The sequence below is a fragment of the Microtus oregoni genome, unplaced genomic scaffold, assembly GCF_018167655.1.
Source record: "Microtus oregoni isolate MIOR12 unplaced genomic scaffold, Mior012 000005F_ref0000423, whole genome shotgun sequence".
NCBI lineage: Eukaryota > Metazoa > Chordata > Mammalia > Rodentia > Cricetidae > Microtus > Microtus oregoni.
The window spans coordinates 52,757,479-52,780,474 of record NW_024543064.1 but is presented as its reverse complement, the minus strand read 5'-3'; the positions used below and the strand labels follow the sequence as shown (position 1 = coordinate 52,780,474).

The following is a 22,996-nucleotide window of genomic DNA, read 5'->3' as shown; positions in this document are numbered from 1 at the left end:
CAAGCTAATGAATGAATGTGCTACAAAGTATTTGGCCAGTTTTCCTTAAAAAAGTATCGAGCCAAATATAAAGTAAAAAAGATGATGCAGAAGGTGTTCCACATCAAAAGTGAAGAATACATGACTACTAAATGCAAACTGTGTTGCTGGAGCAGAAAAACATGTTAATAGGATAAATGGTTTGAGTGAGCATGGCTCCCATAAACTCATATGTTTGTATATTTGGTCCCTAGTTGGTGGGAGTATTTATAAAGAACTGAGAGAGAAAGCCTTGTTATTGGAGGTGTGTCACTAGTGGCAGGCTGTAGATGTAATTTGAAGGAACCAGACTCCATCCCAAGTGGGCATCCAAATTTGGTAACATCATCCACGTCGTTCTAGATTTAGAGGTCAATCAACACGTGGCAGGGTAAGCCCTGTATGAAAATTCTGAGGGGTTAAGAAGTCCTGAAAGGTCATTGTATGAAGCAATGAAAGGGAAGTCTAGATTGCACTGAAGACCATGGGATGTTGAACATGCCAGAGTCATAAAATATCTATCAAGGAGGGCTATACACTAGGAGTGGGATCAATCCAAGAGACAAAATTGTGTTGTAGTCTCTGAAGCCAGAAAGGCAGAGCGATCTAAGCCCTCCAACATCAGATATGGAGTCACAGGATTTATTGTTTACCTTGCTGGGTTTCATTCTTGCTTTGATACAGTATTTCCTCACTATGCCCCAATTCCTCCCTTTTGGAATGGTAATATACGTTCTTTGCCATTGTATATTGGAAATATGTAATATTTTTAGGTTTTACAGGTGTTTTCAATTCAGAGTTTGCTTTGAGTCTCACAAGACTTTGGACTTTGAAACAGTGTTGAGACTCAATGAAAACATGGATTTTTTTGAAGTTAGGCTAAATACATTTTGGATCATGTTAGGGCCACAAGGTTATGGGGGCCAGGAAGTGGAATGTGCTAATTTGAGTACTTGGTTCCCAGTTGGTAAAATTTGAAAGAAATAGGACTTGTGGCCTTTTGGGCGTAGGTGTGTCCTTGAGAACTGGTTTTGATGTTTTTGAAAGGATTTTAAGTGACTTGTCCCATTTTCAGGTACTCTCTGCTTCTCATGTGTGAATCCAGGTGTGAGCTCCCAGTTGCGGCTCCAGTATCATGCCTGCTGCCACGCTCCTCACTATGGTGATCATGGACTCTAACCCTCTGAAACCATAAGCCCCAAATAAATTCTTCTATAAGTTGCCTTGGTCATGGTGTCTTAACACAGTAATAGAAGGGCACAGTGGTAGGCACAAGTACTATTGGTTAGTTGTTAAAACCTTTTATAAATCTATGATCATTTTATAATTAAACCATTAATGCACAAGTGGCATTAGTGTGCTATCTTTAATGACATGCACCTAGGCTTATTATTCTTGAAGACATTCTCTTCAGAAGTGACTAAGGGCTACCACCAGAGCCTGGTTGTCCTCATTTGATTGGAAGGGTAAAGAACTCTATAATAATAATAATATATTATTATTATATTGATGATGGTCATCATAGGTCAGCTACCATAAAAAGAACAAGCAGCCTGAACAGCTTACATGATTTAGACACAGAGTCTATGAAACAACCACTGAGAACAGTTCAACTCTATCTAACACTGCCTACAGAGAGACCATTGCCATTAGCTGTTATAATTACATCTTTTATTTTGTACTTATTCTGAGTTAGTCCTATATATATTATCTCTTTTAACTCATGTAAAAGTCTATGAGAGACGTTCTGTTTGCATTTTAAAACATATTGAGGAAACCATATCCACTTTCTAAAACAGACTTGCAGCTGCGACAGTGGCTGGAAGAACGGATGCCAGAGTTTATGCCTGTTGCTTCACCGAGGAAATACAAGCTCAAGAGTGAAGAGCCCACTTCAAATGACCTTTAAAAAGTTTAGCTAGATCTGACCTGGACATTAGGATCAATGTTACATTTGGAAAAGAAAAACAAAATCAGGAGAGCCAGAGCCAGGCAATTGTGCAAGGCAAGAAGAGTGCAGGACCATTTCATCCAAAGACCCTGCTTTTAGAATCCAAGTGGAGTTTCACTTATCTCATACTAAACATCAATGTGCCCCTTGTCACCTGTTGCTTTTATTAAGCAAGGAATTGCTAAATATATCACTGTGCAAAATTCACTGGTTGAATTTACCTTGCAGGAGAGTTGCCATGCTCACAAAGGTGGTTTTCCCAAGTAGAGGCTCACTGGTCACATTCTAGATGCATTGACACTGTGATTTCCCCAAATGTGAAAAACCAGTTGCATAATTTGTGATAATAGGAGCTGTATTTAAGATATCCCCCCCAAAACCACCCTCATGCTTCGCCTGAGATATTTTTTAAAAGGTCACCCACTTGAGCCTACTGTAGGCAAGCCATGGAAACTAACACTTCTCTTTGCATTAACCCTATCTTTCTCTTTCTCTGCTTTCCTCCTTTTCCTCCTCTTCCAGTTTCTTCTCCTCCTCCTATTTCTTCTCATCTTTTCTTCTTCCTTCTTATTATCTTCCTGTAAGGAAACACTGAAACAAAAAGAGTTAGTATTAACTAAAAATTTTAGGAAAACTTACACAGTGGAGAACCTTTGAGCAGAGACTTCAACAAGGACATCGCATCTTGAGATGCAAAGATGAGAGAAAGATCCTTGTTAGGCAAAGAACTCACTAGACTGAAACCATCCTGGTGGAAGATTCCATAGAAATAAAATCCTGCATACGATGTTCAGAACAAGGCAGGAGTGATGAGAAGGAAGCATAAAGAGCAGAACGTAAGGGCAACAGTGACAGTAAAAACTTAATGAACATTTGTAAGGGCAGTTTGGAGTTTGTCATAGAGAGGCAAACGGCCCAGGTTAAGTGTTGAATCTTCCTTTGCCTCTCTCCTTCAAGACTTGACTCCAAGTTCTGAAGACCAAGTTCAAGATTTATATTTAAATTCTTCCAAAGAATCAAACACTAAAATGACCCTATCTATCTTCATGACCCTCTTCTCAGCATGAACTCTTATTACTGCGTTCCTTTCCAAGAGCAAATTATGCCTGCTGTCCTTTAAGTTTCTCTTGTATTCCAAACTTTCTATAACATAAACTCGTTGTCTGTTTCTAGGTATGAGAAGAATTGACTTATAAGGAATCTTTTTCCTTGTGTTATTTTGGTGAGAGCAGACACTGTGAGTGTTTCAGGGGATCAAAATAAGAACAAATACACTTAGGAAAAAAGCTTTAGCTTCTCTATGTGGGATCTGACATGGACACAGAGGCTCTGGCCAATCCACAGGTTGGCTGTGATGTTCAAGTTCCTGTACCACTAAAGTCAAATTTTACGAAGCTTGGCAAGTTCAGGGAAAATATCTTGCTGAAAAACCTTGAGTACTCTGTAAACAGATTTCTAGGTTTTGTTGATAGGTTTATGAGAACGCCATGGCTGATCTTGAAGTTATATGAATAAAAGGGCCAAAATGCATCCCTTGAAACTGATGTGTGTATCTCTTTGTAGATCTGTACTTAACCACTCAGATAAAAACAGAAGTTCTGAGGTCACGAAGACCTACGTCCAAATCACAGTTTCTCCATGTACTGGCTATGTTCAAAACAAGTTACTTTGTGCTTCTCAACCTTGATGGTTCATGGTTCTGACACGTAGTTCTGAAATTTATTTTTGAGGACAATGATTTCCCTTATGACCGAAGACCACAGTGTTTTGAGCTTTCACTCAGTTGTTCCCAATAAAGTCTTCCTAGCTACCATATTTAATACCAAAATTTTTCAAAGGCCCAAATACTTCTTATCCTCTTTTTATATTTCCTACCTAGCAATATTACTATATATGATATAGTGATATATATCATATATATCACTATATATATTACTGCATAGTTTAGCATTTTTTATTCTTGACTCTGTTTCTGAACATAACAGAGATGAATTAAAGAATTTTTTTAAAGTGTTGTGTCTACTGATGTTTTACTTGCATAAAAGAAGGCAGGGGTTTCCCTGGATCTGGTGTTACAGAGGGTTGTTAGCGGCCATGTAGATGTTGAGAACCAAACCAGGCTCCTCTTGAAGAGCATCAAGTGCTCATAACTACTGAACTATCTTTCCAGCCCAGAAACTAGCATTGTAACAATTCAAGGACATATAGTTTTGATTGTTTTGACCACTGCTACATCTGCTGGGCCTAGAACAATGTTTGAAACATAATAAAGACTTAATAAATATTCATTGCATGAGTGGATGGATGATTAAGAAGTTGACCAATGGAAGGATTCTAGCCTAGAATTTCTAGTCAAGATGTCTTGATAAATTTATACTCCCACCTTCCACTGGTGCCAAGCACAGAGTAGTAAAACATTAATTGCAAAATAAAAATAAATACAAAGACAGGTGTGTTATATAAGATGGTAATATTAGGGAAAGCTGGATAAAAATTATAGACCTTTTTGAGTTATCTCTGAAACTTTTCAGTAAGTACAAAATTGTTTCAATGTTTTAAAAAATAGTTCACAAAAGAAAGATAATCATTTCTGTAACCCAGCAATAAAATAAAACACACGGCAATAATAAGGAACTAAAAGTATGCCCTATCAGACTCACCTGGCCAACTTACAAGGTGGGCAGTTGAGAGCCAAACATAGTAGGGGGTAGGCTTGAATCTCATGTGTTGGAACTGACAGTCTGGGGTAGAACTCCCCTATCCTTGAATGAAGGCTTGACGTCATACCACCTGTTACCAGGACTGTAGCTTCTAAAAAGCTTAAGAAGGAGGAAGAGCTGCACAACGAGGACTCCAGCCAAACTATCAGCTTAATGGCGCATTTCTAGAGAAAGATGAAAGATCAGTATTTCCAAACATTGTGCTTGAAATATTTCAGTGCTAAAGACAATAGATTGATGTCAGAAGGCCAAGCGATAAAAATAACATTGCACATCAGTAAGATGTGTGAAATATCATGGCTACAAAGAATATCTTTAATCCTTCTGGAGAAAAGGGACAGATCACCTACCATTGAACAACACTGAGGCCAATAGCAGGTGACTTAAGAATAGCCACGTTTGCCAAAAGATAAAGAAGCTCCTTCCCAAATGCTGAAACGGGAAAGCTTTGACTAATGGTGGATGCATGTAGTGGTATCATTTGAGATTATACTCACTTTCTAGGATTGTCATAACCACACATAGACACTGGCTGACCCAAGCAACCAGAAGACAATTTCCTCAGATGGAAACTACAAGTCTAAGACTGGGTGGCAGTGAATACACAATCAAATGTGTACTGCCTGGTCTCCCTCATCTGTCTGTGATCACCCTTGTCTCATCACGTCCTCAGATTACATTTCCCATTATGTTTTCCCTGTACACACATTTCCAGTATGTGTTTGAGTACTCCAATTTTATTGTTTTGTAAGAATATACTCAGATTGGGCTTGGATTCATTCTAATGGTCTCATTTTAACTTAATTAAACTTTTAAAGGTTCTATCTCCAAAGATCGTCACATAATGAAGCTTATGGTTTCAGTATATGAATTTGGGGACTTGGAGAAACAATTCAGGCCATAACAAAAAGTAAGGTATATATGTATGTATATACATATATGGGTGTATAAATATGTATATATACAAACATAGTCAAGATTCACAAAATAATTGGAGCAGATGCTATTTATGGATACTTGCTTTAAAATATCAAATATTATTTATTGACAAGGAGAAAAATGCTACAAAATAAAATAAGAGAAATATATCTAAAAATTAGAAATGAAATTAAACATAAATGAATTTAAGTTATTTGTTGAAAGTAGAGATTATTACAATGGATTCTTTTTTTTTTAACAAAACCAAAAATCCAAATAGTTCAATGATTGAAACTCAATGGATGAAAGAATATGCAGCACATGAATCAAATGAGGCTGACAACAGTGCTGCAGTCAGATGGGAGCCTTAAGACCTTTCCTGCCAAAACAGTTTAACTATAGACATTTATATACTATATGATTAATTTTTGCACCTAAATATTTTCCATGTATATGAATACAATGCAAGTATATGTGTTTTTCAATACATGTGTTTAGCATAGAGAATAGATGAACTTCCCCCCAAATGTTATTTTGGCCTTATCATTTTGGCATATGCCTCCTGGGTTGGATTAGACACAATAACTCATGCCTCTTTATTTTGCAGTTACCTCATAAATTCCTCATCCCAGTATAAATAGAAAGGTACCTGTCTGTCTCCAATAAACTTCTTTTTCCAGTCTCTGGACATTAACTATCTCTGTAACTCCAGCTACGGGTACAGTGTTTATGGATGAAAATTTCTTGTTGAATGAGTGAATTCTGGTTTCTGTCCTCAAGAAGTTGACAAGATAGATTAATAGGCGATTAACATCCATTAAAACATCTAGGGACCAAGCACTTTTTAAAGTATCTTACAGGGACTATTCTTGGGTCCTCACAGCATCCACATGGGGAAGATGTTTAGGTTATTTCATGTGTGTGTGTGTGTGTGTGTGTGTGCATTTATGAATTTATTTATGTATTCTTCTCTCATATATCAATTCCTGTTTGCAGTTTCTCCTTCTTCCTCCCCTCCCAGTGTCTCTTCCCCATCCACTCCTGCTCCTTTCCCTTCAGAAAAAGGCAGGCCTTCCATGGATATCAACCAAAACTGGTTGCAGTAAGACTAGGCACCCACCCTTGTATTAATGCTAGACAAGGCAAGCCAATAGGAGGACAAAGGGTCCCAAAAGCAGACAAAGGAGTCAGGGTCAGGCCCTGTTCGCACTGTTAAGAGTTTTATTCTTTACAGTAAGAAAACTTAAGAGAACTGAGCTACTGTACGTCTTCCAAAGTTGCATAGTTGATAAACAGCATATCCGGGATTGTGTTCCAAATTTTCTATCTTAGTCTAAATCTTCCACCATTATGTTATATGACTCACATTTTATACATGAAATACACCACTAATAGAATGCAGTAATTACTAAGCATTCATTTGAACAGATAAATCCAGTGCCATTATGCTAAAAGGATTAGGGATACAAGTTACCATCCTGGCACACTGCTAAATGTTTCTGACAGCATTTCCTATGTGCTGCTTTCTCTACCTCTCTGAAGGATGTGTGGTGTGGGAAATGAGCTAATAAGCCAAGTGGTCCCTTTCCATAGCTTCTGGCTGTTCTCTGAGTCCGTGGGATCATCCTAGAATGTTCCTGGCCACCGTAAACCTACAGTTGTGGTCGGAATTTCTGTTTGGTGTGCTTCGACTCACACATCGGGGCTCCCAGCTCCATGGCCTCCTGAATGGAGAGTGGGGATCTGGGTACCAGTGCCCCTGTAGACAACGGAAGCTTCTTCTCTCCTCCACGCATGCAGGAAACGCTGCTGTATGTCAGTACATAAACCATAAGCCAAAGCCACTGGGAAGGCAGAGAAAGACACTCCATAATCAATCCTTATTATCATGAGAATATGACATACCTTCTATTTGGGATTCCTGGGACACATAAGTGATGGATAATAGAGATAAAGAGATGCCCATCCAGCATCTCAGCTGATTCTCTCAGAAGAATCAAAAGAAAAACACTATTTTATTTGAGCAGCAAAATGGCGATTTCTCTAAGATGTAAGAGGCCTCCTGCTCTAGCACAGGATCATCGAAAGCTTAACATACGGCCCACACTCTCCACTGTGTTCTTGAATGGTACATTTGACCACAGTTTATGAGGCAGCTGGCTGCTACACACTAGTCATCTGAATCGAGAAGCTGCAAGGAGTGTAAGCCATGCCTGACTCCAAAGCAGATTTAGTAGAAGGCTGCATTCGAGTGATGGGCATGTGAGCATTGTAAAGCTTTTACTTGAAAAAAAAAACAAACAAACTTGGAATGTAGATTCCTGGTTGGTCTTTCAACATCAATGCTCTATCTGAGAATTCATTAAAAAAAAAAAAAAAAAAAAAAGATCCCCTCTGGTTTTTCGTTTCAAGTAAGACATGTTCTAGCCAGCTAATGGAGAAAGGTTTTGCTAAAGAGGGAATTACTTGTGCAAAGAGCTGATCACTGTGAGTCAGCTGGAGGGAAACATGCACACTCTTAGCAATGGTCAGGACATGGGAGAGAGGACAGGAAGGGATGAGAGCAGGCTTCTGATATCACGTCAAAGCATGTAGGATCTCTCCTCAGAGACTTCAAACACAGAAGTCAGCAGAGCCAGCGCACAGCCTCTGTCCTATGGGTAATATGACCAGCTTTGGAGATGTGTAGACAATAAAGCTGACAGAATAAACAGCAAACACAGGAAACCCAACATGCACACAGCCTAAACCAAAACCCAAGCATTCTGAGCCAAACCCTTACACTCCGCAGATGTCATCATATGACAATAAAACAGTCACATCTGAAATCAAGAAATTGAGTCCCGAGGTCAAAGATATATACCTTGAAACTAGAGGCTCCTTTGGGCTTAGGGATCCCAAGATATCTGATGGCCACTGACTGCTTACTGCCATAGCCACTCGTGGGTCTGCAGAATTTCAGTTACTTTCCCTTGACTTCTGAAAACTAATAGATAAAAGGCACCATGCTTTCCTCTGCCTGTAACCCACCTTGGGGTCACAATGACACGAAGGACAATAAAGTGCAATCAGAAGCTGCTATCTCCAGGTCACCTCTAAGAAGTTCCCAAACAATGATGGAAGGCTCTAAAATTCAGACCCCCCCCCCCCCGTGTGTGTGTGTGTGTGTGTGTGTGTGTGTGTGTGTGAGAGAGAGAGAGAGAGAGAGAGAGAGAGAGAGAGAGAGAGAGAAAGAGAGAACTTTGCAGAAATGAAAGGATGCCTGTCCAGATTTCTTCCTAGGAGTTAACATTTCAAACCTGCCATTTTTCGTGTGACTTGGGTTCAAATCACACACTGTGCTAAAATGTATTTACTCTGCCTTCCATTTCCATGGTTATTTGTGTTCCTAGAAATGAGGGACAATGTATCCTGGATGGGAAACAGTTTTACTAGCATCTCAGGGCAATGTAACCTAGACACTAGCATCTCAGGACAATGTAACCTAGACACTAGCATTTCAGGACAATGTAACCTAGACACTAGCATTTCAGGACAATGTAACCTAGACACTAGCATCATCTCAGGGCAATGTAACCTACAGGATCTAGCACAGATATTCGTGGCCGCTTTTTGACCCATTTGTAGCCGGTCCAAAGTAAAAACCCAACGATTGTTATTCCAGGATTACTAAATTAAATCACTGAAACATTTACTCTCTCTAGCATGCCAGGTAAAAATTGGAAGAAGAAAAACACACATATGCCCATCTATGCATGTATATATTTATATGTACACTCATAACATTCACATAAAGTTCAGAAAAATTCTAAAAATGCAGGAAAATTTTAATTTAGAAAATAAATAATGGCCAGGTTACTCCAAATCTCACAATAAATAATTCAAAGAGGAGATGGAATGTAAAAGACTTATTTCATGCTCCTCAGAATTGCCAAGGTGCAAGCAAACGGAATGAATAGAGAAGCTACCCATAGTTCCGTTGTCACCCTCAAGGATGACAGGATTCTTTTTATGACTCAAAATTTTATAAACTTTATTTTTATAGGTACACATTAGTTTTAGCGTACTTTACCTTATTTAGTTATTTGCATTATTGGACATAAAATTTACATATTAAAAAATTTTGGGGAACAAAGCTAGATGGCTATCAGATTTTAAAACATTATGAAGTCATAGTAACTTTATATTTATTTTTATTATTTTTATGTATGTGTGTGTATACATGTGTGTATGTGTGTATTTTGTGTATATATGTGTGTATTTTGTGTATATATTGTACATATGTGTGTGTCTGTGTGGGGGAGTATGCACATGGGAACATGAATGACCAAGGAGCTTTTATTGCTGCGACGAAACCCCATGACCAAAGCAACTTGGGGAGAAAAGGGTTTATTTACCTCACATTTCCATACTACTGTGCACTGAAGGCAGTCAGGATAGAAACTCAGAGAGGGCAGGAACCTGGAAGCAGGAGCTAATGCAGAGGCCAGGAAGAGGTGCTGCTTACTGGTTTGTTCCTCATGACTCGCTCAGCCTGCTGTCTTATAGAATCCAGAATCACCAGCCCAGAGATGGCGCCACCCACAATGGCTAGGCCCTTCCCCATCAATCCCTAATTAAGAAAATGCCCTCCAGGCTTGTCTGCAGCAAGATCTTATGGAGGCATTTTCTAAATTGAGGCTCCCTCCTCTCAGGCGGCTAAAACTTGTGTCACACTGGCATAAAACTATCCAGCACACATGAGCTTACAGTTTAATGGAAGAAGTAATTACAAAAAGAATGCTTTTTATGTTATTTCTGCCTGTATGAAATTATTAGTTAGGTGAAGCTAGTCTCCGCTGATGGAAGTTAGGCATTGACTATGGGTTGTCACTGAGAAGGAAAAGCCACATTGTACCTAATAGGATAGTGAAAGAACCAATAACTTGATCTGGGTGGTGGTTACAATGGCTGTATTTGTATTAAATGTTTATTGAGGTAAACTCTCAAGATTTGAACACACTAGTGCAAATAAATTATACTTTCATAGGGCACAAAATATTACCGAGGATAAATAATATGGTAATAACTATCTTTGGATATGACTGTTATGCCACATTTTATATGTATATAAATGGAGAGGCAACGTAGGGTGCTGTTAAATATTCCAACTCTGGAGTCAGGCTGCCTTGGTTGAATTTCTACTTCTGCCTCCAAAACAGTGAATAAAATGAGCCTTGTTTTCTTTTTAAGTGAGCTGATTTGGACATTGGCTACTATCTACTGGTCATCTTCTAATCTCGTCCTATCTGGAACTCCTCATAAGCAGTTTCTAAAACCAAAATCAATGCCTTTTTAAAAACTTATATGGTGAAAGAGGGAATTCTAAACAGGGGAACTGGTGCACACAAAACTCACAAACTTTTAATAAGACATTTTTATTAAAGCTAAACAGATGTCTATCTCTGGGCCCAAAATTCCAATATCAGATACTTAAGAGGAAGAGAATGTATCTTTTAGTAGTGGTAAGTGTACAGATGTCTCAGAAAAGCAGTGTGCAGGGAATGGCAAAACTCAAAACACATGTTCCACCTTATCTCCTCCCTAGTCACACTTCCTGTTTTCTGGTTGAATCTTTGTTATTGTTTAGACATGAAGTGCCTGCCAAAAAGGGTGATGTCTTCATGGTCTAGTCTTCAGCCGGTGGTGCTGTCAGGAGGTGACTGAATCATGGGTGACTTCATCAAAGGTTCACTGATAACTTCAAAGATGAATTTCATTATTAAGAGACAGGGCTTAATTGGAAGAAATGGGTCACTAGACATGGATTTGAAGGCTATACTTTGTCCCTGGACATTTCCTCTCTCTTTGTTCACTGGATGACTGAAGACAAAACTTCTCCTCTGCCACACTCCCACCTCAGTATAACCTCGTGACAATGGAATCAGCTGACCTCGGCCTGAGCCCTCTGAAGCAACGAGCACAAATAGATCTTCCCTGATGTATGTTCCCATGTATTTTGTCCCAGTGATAGGAGTTGACTCTACAGAAAATTGGGACCCAGTAACTGGGTTACTGCTGTGACTATCTCTCCACGATTGTAGATGTAACCCCGAGGAAGTGTAGAATTTTCTAAGTAAAGCCAAATGGACAATTCTGGCTCGAGAGAGTAGGGTTCTGCAAGGAACCTTAACTATAGAGTTTGTGTTCATGAAGCTACATATGGGGACAGTGATTCTGTTGAGAAGTGGACCAGAGGCCATTCCTGTTACAGTCTGACCCAACTTCTTTTCATTTTTTTCCATGTTGAGACTTTCTGTGAGTTTAAGTTTAAAAGTAATGAACTTTAATATGTTCAGCAATATGCTAAAAGATATGTTGAACAAATATGGCATACAAGATTTGACACTGGTGTTGCTGGCTACATTCAGTAGGATTTAGAGTGAAAATCAGGAGCGTAGTACCGAGTGGAAGGACTTGAAAATTTGTCTGTGACTAGAAAAGGAGTGCCCGGAGTTGGAATAAAGGGATGTGGATGTGTGATTGTTGAATAGATTAGCACCATGAAAAAGATATGAAGCACTTTGTATATAGAAATAGGAAAAGTATCTTGGGCATTGGTTGGGTTCTATGCACCTCAGCATCAAGGATATCAAATGCACACTCATTTGATAGATGTTACTTTGGGAAGAGATCTCTGGCACAACCTCCTCCCATATGGCCATATAAAAAGAAGTGTTTCCCAGCATTCAGTCATTCCATCAATCAAAGTCAATTAAAATCATGATCCCAATGAGCCCTGCCCCTGCTTACACTGTTGGAAGATCTTAACATTACCCATGTGTGTGCGCACGTGCGTGCATGTGCGTGTGTGTGTGTGTGCATGTTAGTTTTTATATACATATAGAATGCAAGACTTTAAGAGTCATGTAAATTTCCCCCCATATTACAAAGGAAAGCCTCACAGGCCCCGCAGTTCATAGAAGAGCTGAATTCCCCTCAGGCAACCCTAAAATGATGATTTAAATCTGTGAGAATGGAGCTAAAGTTTCACTGGAGACCCCAGAAAATTAGAGAGGCCAACAATACAGAGCATTGACCAAAAAAAGCTACAGACAGAGAATAGTTATCCCAATGGAGTTTCCACATGGATTAAAGCTAGAAAGGACAGAGAAGCTGTGCTTCTAGAGCACATTGGACGGGACTATCCGCCTACTACGTGCTCCAGATGCAAAGCGTGAAGCTACATGAAATGATGCTTCCCTTGATAGATTTTGGGGTCCCATCCCTCCTTTCTCCTCTATCCCTCACTTTTGCAATGGAAATGGTGGCATTGGCCACTGCATGTTGGAAAGCGATATATTACTTGGTGGCTTTGGGTTTTACTTTGCTTGGCTTTGTTCTCTTTGAGGTTCACAGTTATTAGTTTGCTTTATGTTACAGAGAAAAGCTTGGACAAGGATTTTTGAGAAATGCTAGAATTGTCTTTTGCAAGTACTGGGGTTATGGCAATGTGCTAACATATACACCAAATCCACTTTTATTCTGAGACTGAAATGACCCTTTGAGGCACGAGGGTAAAATGTTATTTGGATATGATGGTTCACCCTGAAAGATTCACATGTTAAAGGATTATCCCCCAGGTGGCAGTACTCAGGAGAGGCATTTACATCATGTGAGTGCTATGCTATCAGTGGATTAGTCTACTGGCGAGAGCATAGACGAATGGGCAACTATGTGAAAGGGGGATCCTCTTCTTGTTTCTCTCTGACCTTTTTCTCATGCTTTTTCCTTGAATATCATTCTCAGGTACCATCATTTGGCTGACACTGTGTTCTGAGGACTTATTTTGAACATCACCAATTCTATACGTTCTCAGGATGACTGATACACATGCGTGTGCGGGCACACACAGCCACACACAGATAAACCAGGACCTTTTAGACTTAGGAGAAATCTATTTAATGCTTCGCTTGGTTCTTCACCAGTTTTAGGGTCAAACTCTAACTACACGGCTCAAAACAATCTGGCCCCAACTGCCATTCTTCCTTCATCTCTCAACAGTTTCTCTTCTCTTTGCTCTAAGTTCCAAGCACACGGAACCTCTCACTGAACTGCAAACTTGACCCACGTACCTTTCACCAGGAACCCTTCTCTCTTTTGAGCCCATTTTCCTGTGTCAATGTCACTTACAAGGAATGTGCCGAAGGCACAACGTTTGATGAGCTTTGCTCTGCTAGCAACCTGACTTCTCTTTAAAATGTGGGGGTGACTAGAGTGTGGGGGTGCAGAGACAAATGTGTCCTCTGTGCCCCAGGAAGCAACAGATCCAGTTTATTCCATTTTCTCCCCAGTCCAGGCCTATGATGTTAAAAGTAGTAGCTGTTGGGCTGGAGAGATGGCTCAGTGGTTAAGAGCACTGACTGCTCTTCCAAAGGTCCTGAGTTCAATTCCCAGCAACCGCATGGTGGCTCACAACCATCTGTAATGAGATCTGGTGCCCTCTTCTGGCCTGCCGGTATACATGAAGACAGAATACTGAGAATACTGTATACATAATAAATAAATAAATCTTTAAAAATTAAATAAATAAATCTTAAAAAAAACAGTAGCTGTCTGTTCACTCTTGGCCTGAAAGCCAAGTACACTGCCTCTAATAGCTTTTATTTCTATTAGTCATATTGAAAACATCTGCTAACGTAATGAACGGTGTAGGTCTGTGTGTGCAAATGCAGGTATATATTTGAAAATTTACAGAAGCTAGATGTGCTAAGTAGGCTTTATGCACTTTCTCCCTCAGATCCACTTTCTGTCTCCCTCTGACTTTTAGGCAATGGGAAACACCAACAGAAAACTATAAAATCAGAGAGAAGGGTTAACATTTCTTTCCTGTTCCCTTCTTACTATGGTGCCTCCCCAACATGACCAGGTGTAATCCAGTGCTGGTCTTCCTGAAAAGTCTTTAATGGGTACATTATTTCTTTCCATGCCTCCTGATTCTGGGGGACACAGTGACTTCTCTTTCTCAGGATTCTCAGGGTTTCTGAAACACATCGCGTGTTCCCTAACCCTGTTTACTTTCTCTACTTAGTGTCTTCTTCATTTAAAATATGTGAAGGAAATCTGATTTGTGCTGGAACCTATGTTCTCCTCATCTTGGCTACCAGTCCTTGTTTAGTGACGTCTCTCAATTGCCTGGGGTTAGTTATATGTCTCTCTCCCCAATGGAGCAGAGAATGCATGATCACAGAGAAATCTCTGTGATCCCCAGGTTTTGGAACAATGCATGATTTACAAAAGAATTGAAGTTCTCTGTTCCACCTACAACATGAAAGCGCTTGCTCTGAACCTTGTCTAAAACCATTTGCAAGCTTCCTGAAGCAAACGAGGCAGAGAAAATGTTTTTTTTTTTTTTCTGGATCATCCTAACTTCTTTATGGAAGAGTTGTCCAAGAAGACACAAACACATTTGCCTTTTCAGGGATGCTGCTCAGGCATCTCTGAGGAATAGAGGCCTTGGGAAGTTCAAATTCAGCAATTTATGTTGGAGAAGAAAATGACCACAAATTATCCCGGTTCCGATCAGATTTACTAGGCCAATAAATGGTTGTTTAATGAGGACACTTGGTTACTGTTACATTAAGTTTCCTAAGGGAGAGCTAATTCTGTTCCGCTGAAAAGCTGCAAAGAGGCTGAAGCATAGGCTTTCCAAACTTGATAAAAAAAAGGAAATTCAGACCTTGTTGGAAATTGCTCTTTTTAAGTCCAGCATAAAAACAAGCCACAAACATCTTTTTTTCAGACACTTCCTTCATGCGTTTGGGGGAAAGCTTGGCCTGACTTACAAGGAAACCCCTTAATTGTCCCTTCCAAGTCGAGCTGCTGCGTCAGTGTGGAGAAGGCTGGGATTCGAATAACTCCCTGGGGGCTACAATCTTGGAAACTCGGCAGGATTTTAATTGTAAGCAGAGAGTTTGTTTTGGATTGTATGCAGAGCATGGAGATCCAACTGCTATAGCATCTAAGAACGTAGAAGCCTGTACAGGCTGGTGTTCTCCATTGCTTTCCTTCTGGGCATTGACTGGCTTTAAGAGTGATAAACACTCATCAAAGATTATTTGGGGTCCCTTTGAAAGCCTGAAATGTTTCAGTTATTCTGCAGCTTCGGGGTTCATTCACTGCTGTGTCAGCACCGCCTGCACCACACGGTACTCCTCCACACCACCATGCCCAACACTATCCTGTTTCGTTAATTATAAAGCATGCTTCATTTCAGTTTGGTGGCTCTAAAGTCAGGGTGCCTCGTGAGCTAGTGATATGTGGCAGATCAATCAGGTCTTCCTTGCTCACTGGTACAGAAAATCATGAAGCAATTGCACTCAATGGAGTCAGGAACATGTGGGACATTGAGGACCTTTGGTGAGCCAGAGTCGGTGTTAGCTCCTCGAACACATTATTAATTATACCACATGATTAAAAACGCTGGAAGGTGGATGGTATGATCTGCCTCCACGTGACGGTAAGTCACATTTCTTCCTTAGGAAAATGGAGTTGGCCTCAAATCCAGGTCTGACTCCAATGTCCATGACTGTTCCATGGGGTCCCACTATCTTCTGGCAGAAAGTCCAGATAAGGACTTTTTAACAATATGCTAAAATCTGGGATGCTTCATTGCAGTTTTAGCTCTATATATATCATCTCAAATACTTTCTAAATAGCCAATTCATACTCCTTCGTTTGTATTGGTGGTGACATAAACCCAACTTAACACAAATAAAACAAGCATGAGATTACTGGAAACATCTATAGCTATCTCATAGCTCCAAGAGTAGGCAAAGATTGAACAGACTTAGAGCAACGGAAACAGGTTGCCCTTGTTCATGTTTTTCTGTGTGTAGAATTTATTTTTTTCTTCATCCTCAGGTCGTAGTTTCCACAAAACTTAACAGTGGCTCTTAACACTTCTAACATACTGTATCATAGAGCTGCAGCTACCGAGACAAATAGGTAATCTCTTTCTTTCTTTCTTTCTTTCTTTCTTTCTTTCTTTCTTATTGAGAACAGGAGAAAAAAAAACAAGTTTCCACCTCCTCCCAGCCTCCCATTACCCTCCCCCTCCTCCCACCCTTCTCTTTCTAACTCAAAAGTTCCCCAGAGTGGATTCTATAGGCTAGAGTTTAACATATACCTCCCTAGACCAAGAATAGGGGCATTAACTAGAGTCACATTGCATTAACATTGGTGGTCTAGGGAAACTATGTGAGGGGGGCCAGAGAGACAAGTGTTAGCCTCAAAATGTCTGAAGTCACATCTGTAGATCACCAAAGGAGGCTAGGGGTGTTTTCATCTGCGCTGATTGGCAAAAAGTAGAATTCAAAGGAGACCTTAAAGGATGATCAAGATTTGTGTGTGTGTGGAGGTGTGATGGGAAGGTTTTCAGGTGTGGGAACAGTCTGACAAGCAAATCATGGAGATACATAAATAAGGTTATAAGTAAGAATAAGTGTCCAGGAGAGAAACATACATGAAAATTTAGAGAGTAGTTTGAGAGGTTTAAGGATTGCTTCCTTAAAACGTGATATTTGGATGGCACCCTAAGAGTGATAATATGGTAAAAATACCAGGGATGCTGGAGTCAACAATCAGGAAGAGAAAAACCACATGATAAAGGTGGTTTAATGGAAGAACTAAAAGAGCGGCACTTCTATCTATTTCTGGGTCTCGGGGGAAGCACACAAGAGTCCTCATACCAGCCTAATTAGGTTGTTTACTTGCTTGAAGTGCTTCTCTTCTTGTCAACTAGGGCACCTCTTTCAGTAGCACTAGATAACATAGCCATGTTACAAAAAGGATCATAGAGATACTGATATCTCCATCTCCATCCTTGGTGACAAGCATTCTCTTCCACTCCTACAGGGTGCTGTACAAAGCCAGATATACAATGCTATATGTACTTGTAATGGTTGATCTCCCACGGGAACTTTGGTAGGCTAAACTATGCCCACTCACTTCTATGTATGTTTTCCTGTGGATGTTTCTAGAAGAAATTGGCCTTTGATTCAGGAGGCAAAGTAAAGATGGTCTGTCCTCACCAATGGGGTGGGTACCACAAAAACTACAGAGCACTCAAATAGAACCAAAAACCAAGGAAAGGCAGTCTCCCTTCCTGTACAGGAATATCCATCTTCTCTTACTCTAGCATCTGAGATCCTGGCTCACACTCCTATGGAATGGAAGATCTAAACCAGAGGAGGCCTCCCTTTCACCTTGGCTCTTAATTTAGACTAAATTTCTGAGTTGAACTATTGGCTTCTCTTGGGTTTCCAGTTTGCAAATAATTTTGAGGCTTCCTGGTCTCCACAAATAAACCAATGCTCACAATAAATCTTTTAAAAAGATGTAAACACACACACACACACTGCTGTTAGTCTAGAGAAACCTGACTAGTATATGAGACGACAAGGTTGAGGTCCTGAGGGAACAAAGTTCAAATGACTACAATTCAGATATTACCATCTCCAAGTCCATGTTTCCTATGTAAGAAAGGCACATGAGGCTTAGTTGTGATCTTAGATGGTTTCTCACTTCCTGTTTGTTTTCAGGTGTTTTTACATGTATTCCTGACCTGATTCCTGATCATGGTACAGGCATTACTCTCTATCCTCCCTTTTTTATGCACTGGTTCACTTCTCTACTATTTCTCTCTCTCCTTTGCTTCTGACAGTACCTTTGTTAAAATTACTACACATATATATGTCTCCACACTGTTTTTTCTTTTGAGAATGTCTTGCTCCCAAACCCTTGTGTTATATTAATTATGATTCAAAAGATGATTCAATGTGATTGCATGTATGTGTAAAAAGACTAGGATGCTCTGGGCTACTCAGAGTTAAACGGCGCCTCCACCACTGCTCTCAGAGCTGTGTACGCAGTGAGTGGCATCATAAACTTCTAGGAATGGTATTTGTTAGCCTGAATTTCCACAAACCACTTAGCCACAGCGCCGTCATCTATGGAACATCTGTGTCTATGCGGCTGATGCACAGACGAGACTGTGTGGAAAGAAGATGGAAAAGGAAGAGTCCATGAAGGCTCCCCTCTAAATCCCTGAGATTTGCCAGTTCGCTCCTCCGTATAAATAATTGTTTTTCCTGTGGCAGAGTCTGACAGGACTAGGTTGTGCATGGAAGATAAAATACACAATACAGCTACCTTTTGTGGCTCATCGGGGCCTAGTGAGTAACCTTCCCGGTGGGTAAAGAATGAGCTCCCCTTGGCCATTGGGTCCCAGCTGCAGGAAGTCTTGCTGGCATTCACTAGGGGGCTGTGACAATGTGTTCCCAGCAACTTTTCCTCCTTATCTCAAACAATAGCTCAGAGTTCATGGAAGGAGTCACATGCAAATGCAGGTGGCTGTTGGCACTATTAATTGACTGCTCTGCCAGGACTCTTTCACTAGAGTCAACAATGTACTAATACAAATAATGATGTTCTTAGCCATAGTTACCATATTCCGAGCAGGAAAAGTTCAAAATGGCATATGCAATGAGTGTTCAAATGATAAGAGCAAGCGTGCCTTCTTTGTACTCATAACTATGTGACTTGCTTCTCTGGCGAGCAGTGCAATTAAGATCATATTTCAGTATTTAAACTGAGATTAGCATGGTCCTGGTCTCCTTCTTCCCTTTGAACTGCTTAAGTAACCCTAAAGCCCGGTACTATTTCTGACACCTTTGAAGGGAAGGACAAGAGCGTATGGTTTGTCTGTATTTATTTTCAAATCCATCCCTACCTCCTGCTCTGTTTTGTCATATTGTTTTAGTTCCTTCAAAGCTTTAGAGTACTTTTTTTTTAATCAAAGAAATCTTTTTTTGTTTGTTTGTTTTTGTTTTTCAAGATAGGGTTTCTCTGTAGCTTGGGCATCTTGTAGACCAGGCTGGCCTCGAACTCACAGAGATCCACCTGCCTCTGCCTTCCAAGTGCCGGAATTAGCTTAATTCAAAGAAACCTTAAAAATCATTTTCTCTCCGTGTTATTCATGGTGAATGTAGACCCCAGACAGCTCCTGAAAGCAACCAGCAGAAAAAAAGAATGGAAGAACTCATGCTGAGTGTCACCAGTCAACAAAACAAAGCTAGGAAACTAGTGAGTTTTCATAAACAAAACGAGAGATTTCTAGCAACCAACTTAAAGGGCGCAGTTAACTGGGGTGAGTAACCACAGTAGCATTGCCTTTGTGTGGTCCTCATTCGTTAGCTCCTTTCTGCCTATGAAGCTCATTTCCTCTAACCAGCTCATCGAAACTCCCCATTCTGTCTTATTTCTCTTCTACAATTACAATGTAAAGCCAATCCAATATGTAAATTAAATTTGTTAAAATTTTAGATTTTTTTCCTCTAAGGAATTTTTAAAATTTATTTTGAAATTTTGGTTTTTGAAAGTAGTAATTTTTTAATAGTGGTGTCACAATGTTACAGCGCTGATGTAATAGGATAGACCAGAGCCAATCAGCTATCAATCCTTCTTAATTTCCCATTTTAATTACCTTTAATATTCCTCTACCTATGACCCCGTAAGAATGAAGACAAGCCATTTTTAACTTCATTTAGCATGAACTCTCCTTTTTGGCTTCCCTAGCTCTATATCACTTTTCTCTCTCTACGCTAGCCACCTCTGTGCTAATGTAGCTCAAATGTAAGACATTTTTACTTAGAGAAGCTAAGTCTATGCCCTATATCTTGACTCTTCAACCATTTTGGCATCATAGAAGTATGTGTGACTTTCTAGACTAGGACAGTAAAGGCCATACAAGCCGATTTGGCTTCCTTAGGGATGTCATCCTAGGAACAGACAGACACACCTTCCTGGAATTCTGCTTGTACCTTCTGACTCCCCAAGATCACCTTGCTGTGGAGGCTGCTGGTGATAGTCAGCTCATCTCCAACATCAAGAGCACCAAGGTGAGTACAGCATGTTGGCTGTCTAGCCTCGTCTAGCCTTGGGAGATTTACAGTCTTCGGAGATAGACTATAATCACAAATGGACTCCAAGCAAGAACTGCACAATGAGCTGTTTCTCAGTACAGGAAAATTAAATGATTATCATTTTAGATCACTAACTATAGAGTAGTTTGTGATATGGCATATTAACTAGAATTCTCAGGTGTTATCAACTGAGGCTGCCAAAGTATTATTTTCATTAAGAAGTATAAATACAATGTGAGCACAGGCCCATGGTTCTAATTCATTAATAAAGAACCCACAAGCAAGTAAAGACCATCTGAAAAGACATGCAATTCTACTGTGCCAGAAAGAAAAGTGAACCAAGATGGCTAGGTCAAGCATAAAACTCATTAACATCCCACGGGCAATTAATCCTTAGTATTTGGGGGCTATGTTTCTTCTGAACAAAAAATCACTTATATTTATTCTTTTAAAAAAATGTTTCTTCATGGTCTAGGCCTTAAGCAATAGTAAATAGCTTGCCAAAAAATGGATTAGATAATTCATGACTAGCCCCATTATATGGTACAGATTTTGGAGTCCTCTAGGGCTAGTTGAAACTCCATTGCTATGAGGTTACGCAATCGTTGGAAACTGGTTTACCCTTTCTCAATGTCAATATCCTCACCTCCCCCCCCCATGGAGATAATAATGTACATTCCATTTGAAGGAAACTTGAATTTCTTCACGTAGTCCCTATTGACATCAAAATGGACAAATACACGGGAGCATAGTCACATAATAGAGTATAATTAAGAATGAAAGGGAAAAACCACAGCTACGTGGACTGGCCTGCCTGGATCTGTATGACAAAATGAACACATGTGTCTATGTGCATGCACATACATATATGTAGTGTAGTAATAGGGGCGGCGGGGTTGCGTCCCCAACACCCCAGCCGCCTGCCCGGCTAGCTTATGCCGGCATTCTGTAAATATTAGTGATTCTCCTTTGGGAAATTTGTTAAGGGAAAAGTATTTTCTTCCATGCAGCTCACATTCCTCTCACTGTGGTGAATGGCCTTTTGTTCCATGGTTCTTACTCAGCTAAAGCAAGCTGAGAAGGTACACTTGGGATTGTGATTCTTGGAAACTGTGCTTTATGTAGGTATTTGCTTCTGATTTTGATAGTTTTTCTTTCTTTTTTCCTCTTCTTTTTCTTTTGTTTGTTTTTTTGTTTTGATTTTCAAAACAGGATTTCTCTTTGTAGACATGGCTATCCTGGAACTCCCTCTGTAGACTAGGCTGTTCTTGAACTCTCAGAAATCCTCCTGCCTCTGCCTCCTGAGTGCTGGCATCAATGATATGTGCCACCAACACATGATAGTCAGTTTTCCTTAACACCTGCTTCCCATTGACATTTAGAAAGTTGAAAATACAGTCAAGTGATTAGGAAGGCAATACTAAGTACAGAGAAGATGGCATCAAGACTCGGGAGCCTGTGCGTGAGGATCTCATCCCTCACTTAGATTCCTCCTCCACACATTTAGCTTGTTCATTGCTACCCTACTAAACACGTTCTTCAAACATAACATATTTTTTATGATGCTGTTTCATTTCCTCTCTGGAAGGTTTTTCTCACCTTTCCCCCTTTCTCTTGGACAATTGCCATTCTTCTTAGAGGACCACACTCAAACATCACCCACACTAGGAAATCTCCCCAAACACAGTAGGAGAGTCCAGTGTTGCCTCTCCCTCTTATATATGTTACTTGAAAAAAAATCTGTTACTTTCCTGACTGCAGCTACTGCCATACTCTCTTCCCACGCAGCCCTCCTAGTTCCTGTCTGGAGGTGTTGTAACTGGTTCGCCTCAGAAGTGTCTGGAACACAGGAGAATATAAAAATTGGTATGAGTGATTGAGAATTCATTCTAGTAAATATTTCAACTCCCCCTTTGCTGACAAACTTTCCATTGTAATGTGTTGCTGATCAAGTAGCCAGGTAGGAAGTTCCTTAGAGGGGGCTTTGAATGTAGTCTTGATGGATAAGACCAAAAAGGAAGGGAGTAACCTTGGTGCTGATGCTACCCGTCTCTGTTCTCTTTAAATTTTTATTTGTTGTGAATATGTCACATATACACATTTGTTGTTGTGTGATGACCTGACGCACCGATAGAACATGTAATGATCAAACTGAGGTCATTAGACTTTCCATCTCTTCAAACACTAAAAATTTTAAATAGGTAATAATTCTGCATATTAATGGAAATTGTACATATGTCAATACAGTTATACAATGTATGTTAATCAAATAGGGTAATTAACATTTCCATCTTTGTCTTAGTTAGGGTTTCTATTGCTGCTATGAAACACCATGACCAAAAAGCTTCTTGGGAAGAAAAGTGTTTATTTGGCTTACACTTTAGCATTGCTGCTTGTCACTTAGGGAAATCATGACAGGAACTCAA

General features: G+C 40.0%; 1 non-coding gene across 1 annotated transcript; it reads left to right on the top strand.

The window, feature by feature from the left end:
* The first annotated feature begins 2,182 nt into the window (after positions 1-2,182).
* Positions 2,183-2,344, top strand: LOC121448974. The gene has a single exon (XR_005974441.1). It is a non-coding gene; the product is annotated as a U1 spliceosomal RNA (small nuclear RNA).
* The last annotated feature ends 20,652 nt before the right edge of the window (positions 2,345-22,996 follow it).